Source organism: Ornithorhynchus anatinus, chromosome 4 (assembly GCF_004115215.2).
Source record: "Ornithorhynchus anatinus isolate Pmale09 chromosome 4, mOrnAna1.pri.v4, whole genome shotgun sequence".
Classification (NCBI taxonomy): domain Eukaryota; kingdom Metazoa; phylum Chordata; class Mammalia; order Monotremata; family Ornithorhynchidae; genus Ornithorhynchus; species Ornithorhynchus anatinus.
This window is the reverse complement of record NC_041731.1, coordinates 113,929,242-113,942,700: the sequence shown is the minus strand read 5'-3', so window position 1 is coordinate 113,942,700 and position 13,459 is coordinate 113,929,242. Positions and strand designations below refer to the sequence as shown.

General features: G+C 43.2%; 2 non-coding genes across 2 annotated transcripts; both read left to right on the top strand.

Moving 5' to 3' along the window:
• The first annotated feature begins 296 nt into the window (after positions 1 to 296).
• LOC114811758 lies at positions 297 to 434 on the top strand. The gene has a single exon (XR_003759454.1). It is a non-coding gene; the product is annotated as a small nucleolar RNA SNORA7 (small nucleolar RNA).
• Positions 435 to 3,579: 3,145 nt separating this feature from the next.
• LOC114811400 lies at positions 3,580 to 3,717 on the top strand. Its single transcript, XR_003759104.1, has one exon. It is a non-coding gene; the product is annotated as a small nucleolar RNA SNORA7 (small nucleolar RNA).
• Positions 3,718 to 13,459: the final 9,742 nt, after the last annotated feature.

Sequence of the window (13,459 nt, the reverse complement as noted above, 5' to 3'; positions counted from 1 at the left end):
TAGAGAATTCTACTTGATGGTATGCTTTTCTGCTTCCAAAGGAAGAGGCATTCACAGCATAATGTTTGAATGTGTCACTAGAACCAAAGCTTGGGAGTCAGAAGACCCAAGTTCTAGTCCTGGCTCCCCCATGAGCCTGTTGTATGACCTTAGGCAAGTTACAACTTTTCTGTGTCTCAGTTTCTTCACCTGTAAATGAGGATTCAATACCTGTTCTCGCTTGCACTTTGATTATGAGACCCATGAGGGATGGGGACTGTGTCTGATCTGATTAAATTCTATCTATCCCAGTGACTCACCTCTCAGGGTTGCACCTGGAGAGTTTCCAGTACCCTACCAGTCTCGGCTACATGAGGGAGAGTCAAGCAGAGGCATACCCACTCCATTCCTAGCTTGACCAGTGGCTAGTGAGTGGAAGGCAATCTGTTATTTCAAAATTCACCACGCTGGTCAGCAGAGGCATGGGAGAGAGTCGAGGGCAGAGACTCAATTTTACTACACAGAAGGAAGCAATGGTAAACCACTTCCATATTTTTACGAAGAAAAATATACAGATACACTTCCAAAAAGATTGCAGATGGAGAGTGGGGTGTTCTGGAAGAGATGTGTCCTTGGTGTAGCTATGGGTCAGAAAAGAATCAACATCATGAGACAAGACCCTGGCACTTAGAACAATGCTTGATATATAGTAAGCGCTTTCAAATACCATGAGATTATTATTATTATAAGTGAGCCCCTTCTCTGTCAGGAGCATAAGACCCCTTCATTTCCAAACACTGGTCTAACTGCCATGCAGAAGCCAGACCACTAAAACCTGAGAGGCTATCTTCTTCCTCAAAAATAATTTTTGCACAGCACACATATAGTATTTATTGAACACCTGCTCTGGGATCTCTACTAAGGGTATATAAAACAGGTAAAGGTGTGATCCTTATCAATCAATCATGGTATTTAAGGTATTCATCCCTGCCTTCTAGACTGTAAGCTTCTTGTGGGAAAGAAACGTGTCTATCAACTCTGTTATACTCTCTCAAGTGCTTAATACAGTGCTCTGCACACAAAGCACTCGATAAATACAATTAATTTAAGGAGGATCTATTGTAAACAGAGCACTGTACTATGCCTCTCAGAGAGCAGAGCAGAAGTAAAAGACACAATCTCTGTATTCAGGTTGTTTGGCATTTGATGTGGGGGAAGAAGGGGAAGGGGAACTTGCATAAAAGTGGAAGCAGGAAGGAGAATCAACTTATAACTGGTACAAGCCTGAGAATGAAAAGATGGAAAAGCAAATATGCATAGAAACAAGTGCTGAGGAGAGTTGAGATATTCACTGCTAAGAGTGGCTATTTAAGTGACATGATTTAGGATATAGAGAATTAATGAGGCCGGGGAATCCTTGCCCTCAAGGATCTTATATTCTAACAGGCATCAAGGTGACTATTCATTGATGATGAGCCAATGCTGCTATTCTCATCTATTTTCCTAAACCAATTAGGGTTAAACCTCAAGAAGAAATTTCAACCCAGGTTGCCTCATTGTTGTCTCAATTGGGGGAAAATCAGCCAAGATAGTTTTCATGATCTAAAAAGTGAGACAATCCCTGTTCTCTTGGGATGAAACCTTGATAACCTTGCAGTCTCCACTCCTTTATCAGTGCAGCTCCAGGGTGGAATCCAGGCAGGAGGTGAGCAGTTTACCTTCTGTCTAATATGTTAACCGATTCATATTTAGCAATGGTGGACCTTTTCAAGGGACTCTGTTCTTTATCCCGGCCTTTATCAACCTAATTGAGACACTTTCATTTTCAAGTGACCGACACCCAGCTATTTCGGGCAATGATGCCTGCGCTCCATCAAGTCAAAGCCAATCGTGACTTACAGTGGAAATGGGGGTTAGATTCTGAATTTCAACCTTCATGAGTAGTGCAATTTTTTAATTGCTGATAAACTGCCTTTGAAATGTTCATTTTTTCCAGGTACTTTTTGCCAAGGGAAATTTTATTTAGAAACCCTTTTCAAAAGGGGCACTTGTCAGGAGGCTGAGTTTAAAGAGGCATTCACACCTCGGGTTCCAATACACAAGTCCGGTGCTTAAACCTATTTTTGGACACTAGCTCCAAGCAATTCCCCTCTTTCTGTGCTGTTGTATTATCCCCATGAAATGAAGAAAAACAGCCTCCCTGTTTTCCATCCCCTGAGTCACAGCACTTAGCACTTCTAGCAGGTTTAATCCAGAGACTTTTCTAGTAAAGCTATTTTCTATAGTTTCCATGTTTTTCAGTTTTACATTCAACATTCAAATTCCCTTTTTGTGTTTTCTTGCCCAGATTTAAACAAAAACCTTGGGGCACATCATTCCCAGTAGAATCCTTTCACTTTACTGTCAGTTTATTTGTGAACTGGAATGAAGGACTGTCATTTGGCGATATGGCTTATTTGGAAATTTAAATTAGCTGTTGTAAGAAAGGAGTGTTTTCAAAACCCAGGAGTTGGTAGAACTGATTATACTTTTATTTGCATTATTATTGGAGTTTATTTTGCATTGTGTTGTCAATTAGGAATTCCTTCCTTCCCATGCAATAGAGTTAGATTGACTTTCCCACTAGCAACCCTTTCTCCTAGGCTCAGAGGTAACAGATTTAGTTCTGCAGCTCAATCCACAATTCCACGATCCGACTCCCAAGTTAATTTACTCTGTTATCTCAATCACAGCTCTAATAAAACCTAAGCATTGATACACTGGTCCATAGACATGCATCTAAAGTGTCTGCACTGATATCTAGGTGTGCCAGATAGAATAATGTGCTCAGGATATGATATCCTTCTTCTGCTTCTCTTTCCCTTTAGTCAGCATTCATTCACTCAACAGTATTTATTGAGAGCTTACTGTGTGCCGAACACTATAAGTGCTTGCTAGAACATAACAATAAACAGACACATTCCCTGCCCACAACGAATTTACAGTCTAGCAGATGATACAGACATTAATATTAATAATATTGATATTAACATTAACAAGGAGCATTAGGCAAGAGAGCCTCTGGAGAACAAGTTATCAAGTGGGAGCTGATAGAAAGGAGATAGCATGGTAAAGATGTTAAATTGAATATCTCTGTTGGAAAGAAAATGGCTTTGACATATGATGCGGAGATTTACAGCTTGTGTGTGGTGTTCTTCTAACTAGACCACATGGTAGAAGTATGCTTGGTGAGTTAGATACCCAGATTTACAGCGGGGGGAGACAGACTTCAGGGGTCAACAAAGATTGAAGGCTAACACCAAACAACATTTCAAAGACTGGAACTAAATTTGGATAACTAAAGTGCTTTTTTTTAAATCCTGGGTAAACCCTGAAATTAACTCAGAGTTTCTCCAATTATTTATGCACGGCTCACCCTAGCTTTGTTTAGGGGTCTAGTGATTAATTTTTCACTTTGGATTTAAATGGGGCCCTTGCATTTGGAGATGCAAAAATCAAAGGTCTGCCCCGTTATGCACACATGACTTGAGATCAAATCTTCCTTTTCATAATAAGAATGACATAATAATAATAATAATTAGTAGCTCTTAAGGACTTGCTTCCCTCTCAGGGTCACACCTGGAGAGTTTCCAGTACTCTACCAGTCTTGGCTATGGGAGGGAAAGTCAAGAAGAGGCCTGTCTATTCCATTCCTAGTTTGGAGAGTGGCTAGCGAGTGCAAGGCAACCTCCTACAAGTCAAAGCTTACCCATGTTGGGCAGCAGTGGCATGGGAGAGAGTTGGGGCAGGAGGTTCAAGTTTACTGCAAGGAAGGCAGCAATGGTAAACTGCTTCCGAATTTTTACCAAGAAAACTCGATGAATCTACTACCAGAAGGATTGTAGGTGGAGAGAGGGGCGTTCTGGATTAGATGTGTCTGTGGTGTCGCTATGGGTTGGAAATGATTCGACTGCATAGGACAAGCACTTACTATGTGCCAAGCTCTTTTCTAAGCACTGAGGTATAAGCAAGGTAATCCGGTTGGACATAGTTCCTGTCCCAGATGGGTCTCACAGTCTTAATCCTTATTTTACAGATGAGGTAATTGAGGTACAGAGAAGTTAAGTTACTTGCCCAAGGTCACACAGCAGACATGTGATAGAGCTGGGATTAGAACCCACATCCTCTGACTCCCGAGACCTTGTTCTTGCCATTAGGCTATGCTGCATTCCCCCGTATCCAGGAGGGTTCTCTCCAGACACCATTCCAAGCTTCCAGAACAAGAGCTCCTCTATATATTCCTTTCTTGGAATTATCCAGTGTAACCCACTGTCCCTATGGGTCCCTATGCCATCTCTACATACATTCTACATTCTAGCCTGGGTATCAGGAAAGGAGCTAGTGATGTGAAATCTTACACAGTTGCATGATCAGAAGGGAGGAGAAGGAACGAGAGAATGCACAACTACAGCAAGCAGAATTTTTATAATGCTATTTTCTAAGTGCTTACTAGCTTACTATGTGCCAGGCACTTACTAAGCACTAATATAGATCCAAGTTAATTAGGTTGGACACAGTCCCTATCCCACATATGGCTCAGAGTCTTAATCTCTAGTTTACAGGTGGGGTAACTGAGGCAAAGAAAAGTGAAATGACTTGCCCAAGGTCACACAGCAGACAAGTGGGGGAGCCAGGATTAGAACCCAGATTGTTCTAACTCCCAAGCCCATGTTCTATCCACTAGGCTACACTGATTCTCAGTGCAGAGAATCATCCTGAAGAACTCCTCTCTCAACTCCTGCATACCTAGGCTGACTGCTGTTTACTGACATCAATTAAATAAGTCCGAAATATCATCTGTCCATTTTTCTAAAATGGTGAGTTTCATGTGGGACAGTGTCTATGTCTGATCTAATTATCTTGTATTTAACTCTGTGCTTAGTGTATACCATTTTTATTATTATCATCATGGAGTATTCTGGACTTCTCAGAGCAAGATGATTGTCCCTGGTTAAGATCAAATGAGGTTCTGATGCCAAAACTAATTTCCTTCCCATTTTTCCAACCTGTTCATTTCTAATAGGATTGGCAAAGCCCTGATGTTCAAGCCCACCCATCAAAGCTTCCCATTCTTCTATTAGATGGATCCTGTTGATCAAACTTTCTAACAGAGTATCTTTTGTGGCTTCCTGGCTCCTTTCCATTTTCAAGAAAATTGTCATTGGCAGTGCATTCAAATTAGATATTTCTTTGATCAGACTACCATTGAGCACAGTAAAATGTTCCCTTCATGTTCTATTGTGCAACACTGAGAAGGGGAAAAAAAGCCATACCCCAAATCATTTTATAAAAGGAAAGAGAGATGGGCAAATAGCTGAGCTTGAAAGCCATTTACTAGTCCACCCCAAGAAAGATTCCATCTAGGGATCCTTCAAAGAGAAATGTTTGTTTTTGGCTGCATAACAAATTAGAAAATTAAATGGATAAAGGATAACGGTCAATTAATCAATCTTTTAATGTTCATTTTCATTCCATCAATTAATAATGATGCCATTTATTAAGCACTTACTATAAGCCAAGCCCTGTGGTAGATATAAAATAATCAAATCATTCATTCATTCATTCAATAGTATTTATTGAGCGCTTACTATTTGCAGAGCACTGTACTAAGCGCTTGGGTTGAACAAGTCGGCAACAGATAGAGACGGTCCCTGCCGTTTGACGGGCTTACAGTCTAATCGGGGGAGACGGACAGACAAGAACAATGGCACTAAACAGCGTCAAGGGGAAGAACATCTCGTAAAAACAATGGCAACTAAATAGAATCGAGGCGATGTACAATTCATTAACAAAATAAATAGGGTAACGAAAATATATACAGTTGAGCGGATGAGTACAGTGCTGTGGGGATGGGAAGGGAGAGGTGGAGGAGCAGAGGGAAAAGGGGAAAATGAGGCTTTAGCTGCGGAGAGGTAAAGGGGGGATGGCAGAGGGAGTAGAGGGGGACGAGGAGCTCAGTCTGGGAACGCCTCTTGGAGGAGGTGATTTTTAAGTAAGGTTTTGAAGAGGGAAAGAGAATCAATTTGGCGGAGGTGAGGAGGGAGGGCGTTCCAGGACCGCGGGAGGACGTGACCCAGGGGTCGACGGCGGGATAGGCGAGACCGAGGGACGGTGAGGAGGTGGGCGGCGGAGGAGCGGAGCGTGCGGGGTGGGCGGTAGAAAGAGAGAAGGGAGGAGAGGTAGGAAGGGGCAAGGTGATGGAGAGCCTTGAAGCCTAGAGTGAGGAGTTTTTGTTTGGAGCGGAGGTCGATAGGCAACCACTGGAGTTGTTTAAGAAGGGGAGTGACATGCCCAGATCGTTTCTGCAGGAAGATGAGCCGGGCAGCGGAGTGAAGAATAGACCGGAGCGGGGCGAGAGAGGAGGAAGGGAGGTCAGAGAGAAGGCTGACACAGTAGTCTATACACAGTAGATATAACGAGAGCCCGTAATAGTAAGGTAGCCGTTTGGGTGGAGAGGAAAGGGCGGATCTTGGCGATATTGTAGAGGTGAAACCGGCAGGTCTTGCTAACGGATAGGATGTGTGGGGTGAACGAGAGGGACGAGTCAAGGATGACACCGAGATTGCGGGCCTGCGGGACGGGAAGGATGGTCGTGCCATCCACGGTAATAGAGAAGTCTGCGAGAGGACCGGGTTTGGGAGGGAAGATGAGGAGCTCAGTCTTGCTCATGTTGAGGTTTAGGTGGCGGGCCGACATCCAGGTGGAGACGTCCCGGAGGCAGGAGGAGATGCGAGCCTGAAGGGAGGGGGAGAGGACAGGGGCAGAGATGTAGATCTGCGTGTCATCTGCGTAGAGATGGTAGTCAAAGCCGTGAGAGCGGATGAGTTCACCGAGGGAGTGAGTGTAAATGGAGAACAGAAGAGGGCCAAGAACTGACCCTTGAGGAACTCCAACAGTTAAAGGATGGGAGGGGGAGGAGGCTCCAGCGTAGGAGACCAAGAATGATCGGCCAGAGAGGTAAGAGGAGAACCAGGAGAGGACAGAGTCTGTGAAGCCAAGGTGAGATAAGGTGTGGAGGAGGAGGGGATGGTCGACAGTGTCAAAGGCAGCAGAGAGGTCAAGGAGGATCAGAATGGAGTAGGAGCCATTGGATTTGGCAAGAAGGAGGTCATGGGTGACCTTAGAGAGAGCAGTCTCGGTAGAGTGGAGGGGACGGAAGCCAGATTGGAGGGGGTCTAGGAGAGAATGGGAGTTAAGGAATTCTAGGCATCGATTGTAGACGACTCGTTCTAGGATTTTGGAAAGGAAGGGTAGTAGGGAGATAGGACGATAACTGGAGGGGGAAGTGGGGTCAAGAGCGGGTTTTTTTTCTCTGCCCACATGAGGCTCTCAGTCTGAGGAAAGGGGAGTTTGTTGAAGGGAGGAAAGGTATTTTATCCTTATTTGCAGATGAGGAAACTGAAGCATGGATAATATAAGTGTGTTCCCTCATGACCTGCAGCAGGCAAGGAGCAGAATCAGGCCTAGAACCTGGGTCTTTGGACTTCCAGTGGCATGTTCTTTCTACTAAGCTATTGAATCATTTCTGAAGATCTCTCCTTATACCTGACTACTTCTATCCAAACATTTCATGTTAGGATGAAAACATGGAAAGCGGGAATTTGTACTTAAGTATTTATTTTGGGATAGTAACAGCCACAATAGCGTTTACTGAGGAGTACAGTGTAATGAACTTTACTGAGTGTTTGAGAAGTAGAAAAGCTAGTGACACATTCTCTGCTTAAAAAGGTTTATGAACTTTTGTGTAAATTCCATTTTCTTTACGGTTGATTAAAGACCCAGTTGATTGTCCCTAACAATGAGGAGCCGTATGGCCAAGTGGAAAGAGCACAAGCCAGGGAGTCAAAGGTCTTGGGTTCTAATTCTGGCTCTACCAGAAGATTGCTGCATGAACTTGGGCAAGTCACTTAACGTCTCTTGTGCTTCAGTAAAATAGGGATTCAATATCTGTTCTCACTCCTATTTAGACTGTGAGCCTCATGTGGGAAAGATACGGTCTGATTTAAATTGTCAGGATCTGATTAAATTGTATCTACTGCAGAACACAGAGTGGTGCTTGAAACACGGTAAGTGCTAATCAAATGAAATAATAATGATGATGATAATAGTATTACTCTTACATATGATAAGCAAAGTAGAGCCTGTATTCTGCCCCGTCATCTTGACACAGAAGAAGCATGGCCTAGCAGATAGAGTCCGGGCCTGAGAGTCAGAAAGACCTGGATTCTAATCTCAGTTCTGCCACTTGTCTGCTGTGTGACCTTGGGCAAATGACTTCACTTCTCTGTGCTTCAGTTCCCTCATCTGTAAAATGGGGATTAAGACTGTGAACCCTATGTGGGACAGGGACCGTGACCAACCCAATTATTTTGTATCTACCACAGTACTTAGAACAGTGCCTGACATATAGTAAGCGCTTAACAAATACCATAATTATTATTATTGATAAAGTTCAACAAATGTTTTTTCAAGGCACATCAGCGTGAGCTACCTAAAATCTCCCTGTTCAGCACTGAAAAAGCTGAATCCAGACTCTCCCTTAAGGTGAATATCAATTGGTTGGGACTGAGGGTGTCAAAATTAGTTGTGGAGCTGCAGGACTGCTTGGGGAAGTGAGAAGCTTCTAGAACCCAAATCTGAGGATAGGTAGTTCCTCTGAGGGGGTCACGGTGCCTCAGTCAATTGATCACTGGCATTTTACTGAGTGCTACCTGTACTAAGAGCACTGTACTAAGGTGCTTGGGAAAGTGCAATACATTAATAATAATCTTGGTATTTGTTAAGCGCTTACTATGTGCAGAGCACTGTTCTAAGCGCTGGGGTAGATACAGGGTCATCAGATTGTCCCACGTGAGGCTCACAGTTAATCCCCATTTTACAGATGAGGTAACTGAGGCACAGAGAAGTTAAGTGACTTACCCACAGTCACACAGCTGCAGTTGGTAGACATGATCCCTGCCCACAAGGAGCTTACACTCTACTGAAAATGTGAAACTGAGGAAAGAGAGCCATGACTGAAAGGAGAAACCCTGATGGAAGGAGCCAGTTTCTCAGAATCAGGAGGAAGTCCAGGTGTTTGGGCAGACTCAAATTTCAGGGACAATGAAATGATTCAATTTTTTTCAAAGAATGTCCCATGTATGTCATTAAAAATGACCACAATAATCAGTGGCATTCATTGAGCACTTACTGTGTGAAGAGCACCATGCTAAGTGCTTGGAAGAGTACAGTATATCAGAGTTAGTAGACATGTTCCTAGTGTATTGGAGAGAGCTCGGGCTTGGGAGTCAGAAGATCATGGGTTCTAGCCCCATCTCTGCCACTTGTCTGCTGTGTGACCTTGGACAACTCACTTTTCTTCTCCGGGCCTCATTTCCTTCATCTGTAAAATGGGGATTAAGACTGTGAGCCCCATTTGGGACAGGGATGTGTCCAACCCGATTTGCTTGTATCCACCTGAGAGCTTAGTACAGTGTCTGGTGCATAGTGAGCGCTTAAAAAATACCAAAAAAAAAGCAGTATGCTTAATGGATATAGCACAGGCCTGGGAGCCAGAAGGACCTGAGTTCTAATCCTGACTCCGACACTCTTCTGGTGTATAACTTTGGGCAAATCACTACACTTCTCTGTGCCTCAGTTACCTCATCTGTAAAGTGGGAATTAATACTGTGAGCCCCATGTGGGACACTGACTGTGTCCAACCTGATGAATTTGTATCTAGCCTAGCATGTAGGACAGTGACTGGCACAAAGTAAGTGCTTAACAAATGTCATAAAAAATAAACAAGAATGGTATTTTAACCATTTATTATTTGTAAAATATCACTGTTCTGGGGTAGAAAAAGTTAATCAGATAAGATACAGTCTTTGTCCCATAGGGGACTCACAGTATAAAGAGGACGAAGAACAGATGAGGAAAATGAGATGCAGAGAAGTCAAATGACCTTATCAAGGCCACACAGCAGTCAGAGGGAAGAGATAGTATGATCTTTTCATTTGCTCAGAATAGGTCATATATTTAGAAAATTTCTGTCCCCCTCAATACTGTGAGCTTGTTGTGGTTAGGGAACGTGTCTCCTAACTCTGTTGTACTCTCCCAAGCACTTAGTATAGTCTTTTGCAAACAGTAAGTGTTCAATAAATATGATTGATGGATTCACTGATTAATAGACCATTTTGCTGAAATGAATATTGAGGATTAAGAGAGGTGGTTTAGGGTAAAGCCACAAGGTACAAGAGAGGCACTGTGGTCTAGTGGATAGAACATGGTCCTGAGAGTCAGAAGATAGGTTCTAAGCCCCGCTCTGTCACTTGTCTGCTTTGTGACCTTGGGCAAGTCACTTAACTTCTCTGTGCCTCAGTTACCCTCATCGGTAAAGTGGGGATTCAGTGCCTAGCATGTAGTAAACACTTAACAAAATACCACAAATGAATTTCTAAAAGGATAAGTGAAAGGAGCTGGGATCATTTAACCTGAAGAGGAGTTGGCTAGGTAGTGACTTAATAAACATCTTCAGGTTCATGGAGGGCTCTTCCATGGGCTATGGCAATCAGAATGAAATGAAACTGGTTTAATTATTCATTCATTCAGTGGTATTTATTGAGCACTTACTATGTGCAGAGCACTGTACTAAGCACTTGGAATGTGCAAGCCGGTAACAGATAGAGACAGTCCCTGCCCTTTGACGGGCTTAAATTATCAATGTGAAGTACTTAATTCTATTGCCAGCTGCTTCTAGTAGAGATTTCAGGGGTAACTGGCTTCTTCACCAAAGCATCAGGTTTGACTTTAGTATTAACGACATCCTACTGGTCACAGATGCTAAAACAATGACTACCGGTCCTCTCAAATCTTTCATAATATATGTCTATAATAATAATAATGTTGGTATTTGTTAAGCGCTTACTATGTGCAGAGCACTGTTCTAAGCGCTGGGGTAGACATAGGGGAATCAGGTTGTCCCACGTGGGGCTCACAGTCTTAATCCCCATTTTGCAGATGAGGTAACTGAGGCCCAGAGAAGTTAAGTGACTTGCCCACAGTCACAAAGCTGACAAGTGGCAGAGCTGGGATTCAAACTCATGACCTCTGACTCCAAAGCCCGTGCTCTTTCCACTGAGCCACGCTGCTTCTCTGCCACATATACACATATTGTAACACACTGCAATACATACACAACCTTTTTACCTATAAAACACATTTTCAGCCAAAGTGAGCAAAGCATATTCTTGCTGCTGTCCCATAGCAACATAGATCAACAGGCAGCCTCCTTGGAAATAATAATAATTCTGGTTTTTGTTAGGCGCTTACTATGTGCCAGGCACTGTACTAAGTGCTGGGGTGAATAGAAGCTAATTAGATAGGACAAAGTCCCTGTCTTACATGGGGCTCACAGTCTCAATCCCCATTTTACAGATGAGGTCACTGAGGCACAGAGAAGTGAAGTGACTAGCCCAAGGTCACACAGCAGACAAGTGGCAGAGCCAAGATTAGAACCCACGACCTTCTGACTCCCAGGTCTGAGCTCTATCCACTACGCCAAACTGTTTTGCTAGTCAGTGTGACAGTTGTTTGTAGTAGCCAGCCAACATATTAGCCAAGGACTTCTTGGTAATGGTGGAGAGGATATGGAAAATGAAGAGTGAATGCACAGTGACACCTGGGCAGCCTCAGGCCTAGGGATTCAAATTTAATTCAGCGAGAAGAAGGGAGGGAATCTACATTCAGTTCCTAACACTTACTCAAGCCAAGGCAGCAGGCTTCCGGCAGTGGGAGTTAGAACTGTCCCCCAGGGTTCTGATCTCAATGTGGCAATTAGCAGTCGTTTAGCCAAATCCACTGCAAAGGTTTCAGCCAAATTATCCATTCTGAACACCACCCTTGAGACTCAGAAGTTTTAATAATTAAACCAACTTTCTGTGCCTTAAGCACAGGCACTTGGGCCTGGATTCTCATGAATCAGTCCTATGGAGGAGGTATACTAAGACACTCGAGAGGTAGAAGGGCTGGAAAAAGAGAGAGGGTGGAGGGCGGGAGGGAGGGAGAGAGGAAGGAGAGAAAGAAAGTAATACATTTCTAGAAGATAGGAGTAAGGGAGCCAGTGATTTTCAGAAAAAAATCTGCACACCCCTTTACTAAGCCCTCTACCACCAGCCCACTGCAAACATTTTAATTCAAATAAGAAAACAATAACTATTAAATCTATTCAAAACCAAAAATTAGTGTGTATTAGCCCTGTGGAAATAATGATGATGATAATAATGATAATAATGCTGGTACTTGTTAAGCCAGGTTGTAGGCAGTCCCTGCCTCACATAGGGTTCACGATCTAGGTAGGTGGGAGTAGGATTTACAGATAAGGAAACCGAAGTATAGAGAAGTTAAGTGACCTGCCCAAGGTCACACAGGAGCCCAATGGCAGAGGTGGCATTAGAACTCAGGTTCTCTGGTGATATTCAAAATTTGTTGTTTTGAAAGTAATAAAGCAACCAATCACTGGGTCATCCAGCAACATGGCCTAGTGGGTAGAGCAGAGGCCAAGGAAGTCAGAAGGAGCTGGATTCTAATCTGCCACTTAGCTGCTCTGTGACCTTGGGCAAGTACTTAACTTCTCTGTGGTTCACTTCTCTCATCTGTAAATTGGGAGTTAAAACCATGAGCCCTACTTGGAACGGGGACTGTGTCCAACCTGATTTATATGTATCTATCCCAGCGCTTAGTACAGTACTATGTACTTAAATACCATTATTATTATTAACATTACTTTATTATTACCGATAATTTCTTTACATAATATAAGTAATGGGGTCATAAATACACATACATAAGTCAGTTAATAATAATAATAATTATTATTATTATTAATATGGTATTTGTTAGGTGCTTACTATGTGCCAGGCACTGTACTAAGCACTGGGGTGGGTTCAAGCAAATTGGGTTGGACACAGTTCCTGTCCAACCTGGGGCTCACAGTCTCAATCCCCATTTGACAGATGAAGTAATTGAGGAACATTCATTCATTCAAATGTATTTATTGAGTGATTACTGTGTGCAGAGCACTGTACTAAGCACTTGAGAAAGTACAACACAGCAGAGAAGTGAAACAACTTGCCCAGTGTCACACAGCAGACAAGTGGCAGAGCCGGGATTAGAACCCATGACCTGTTGACTTCCAGGCCCATGTCCTATCCACTACACCATTTTTGTAGACAGCTGCAGACTGTCCAGTTGCTAGAACTGTTGCTGAGGGGGCTTCTCCCCCCTTCCATTGCTTCAGTCTCTCATGTTTCCTCCTAGCCTGTAACACCCTTTAATACGGGTGCTACTTCTGAGCCCCTGAACTTGGTGACTGGGCCTGAAAGTGATAGGGGCTGAACGCTTAAAAATAAAAAATATTGATATAAAGTTGTTTGGTGCCTTAGTATGATGCAGGAGAGGGTCC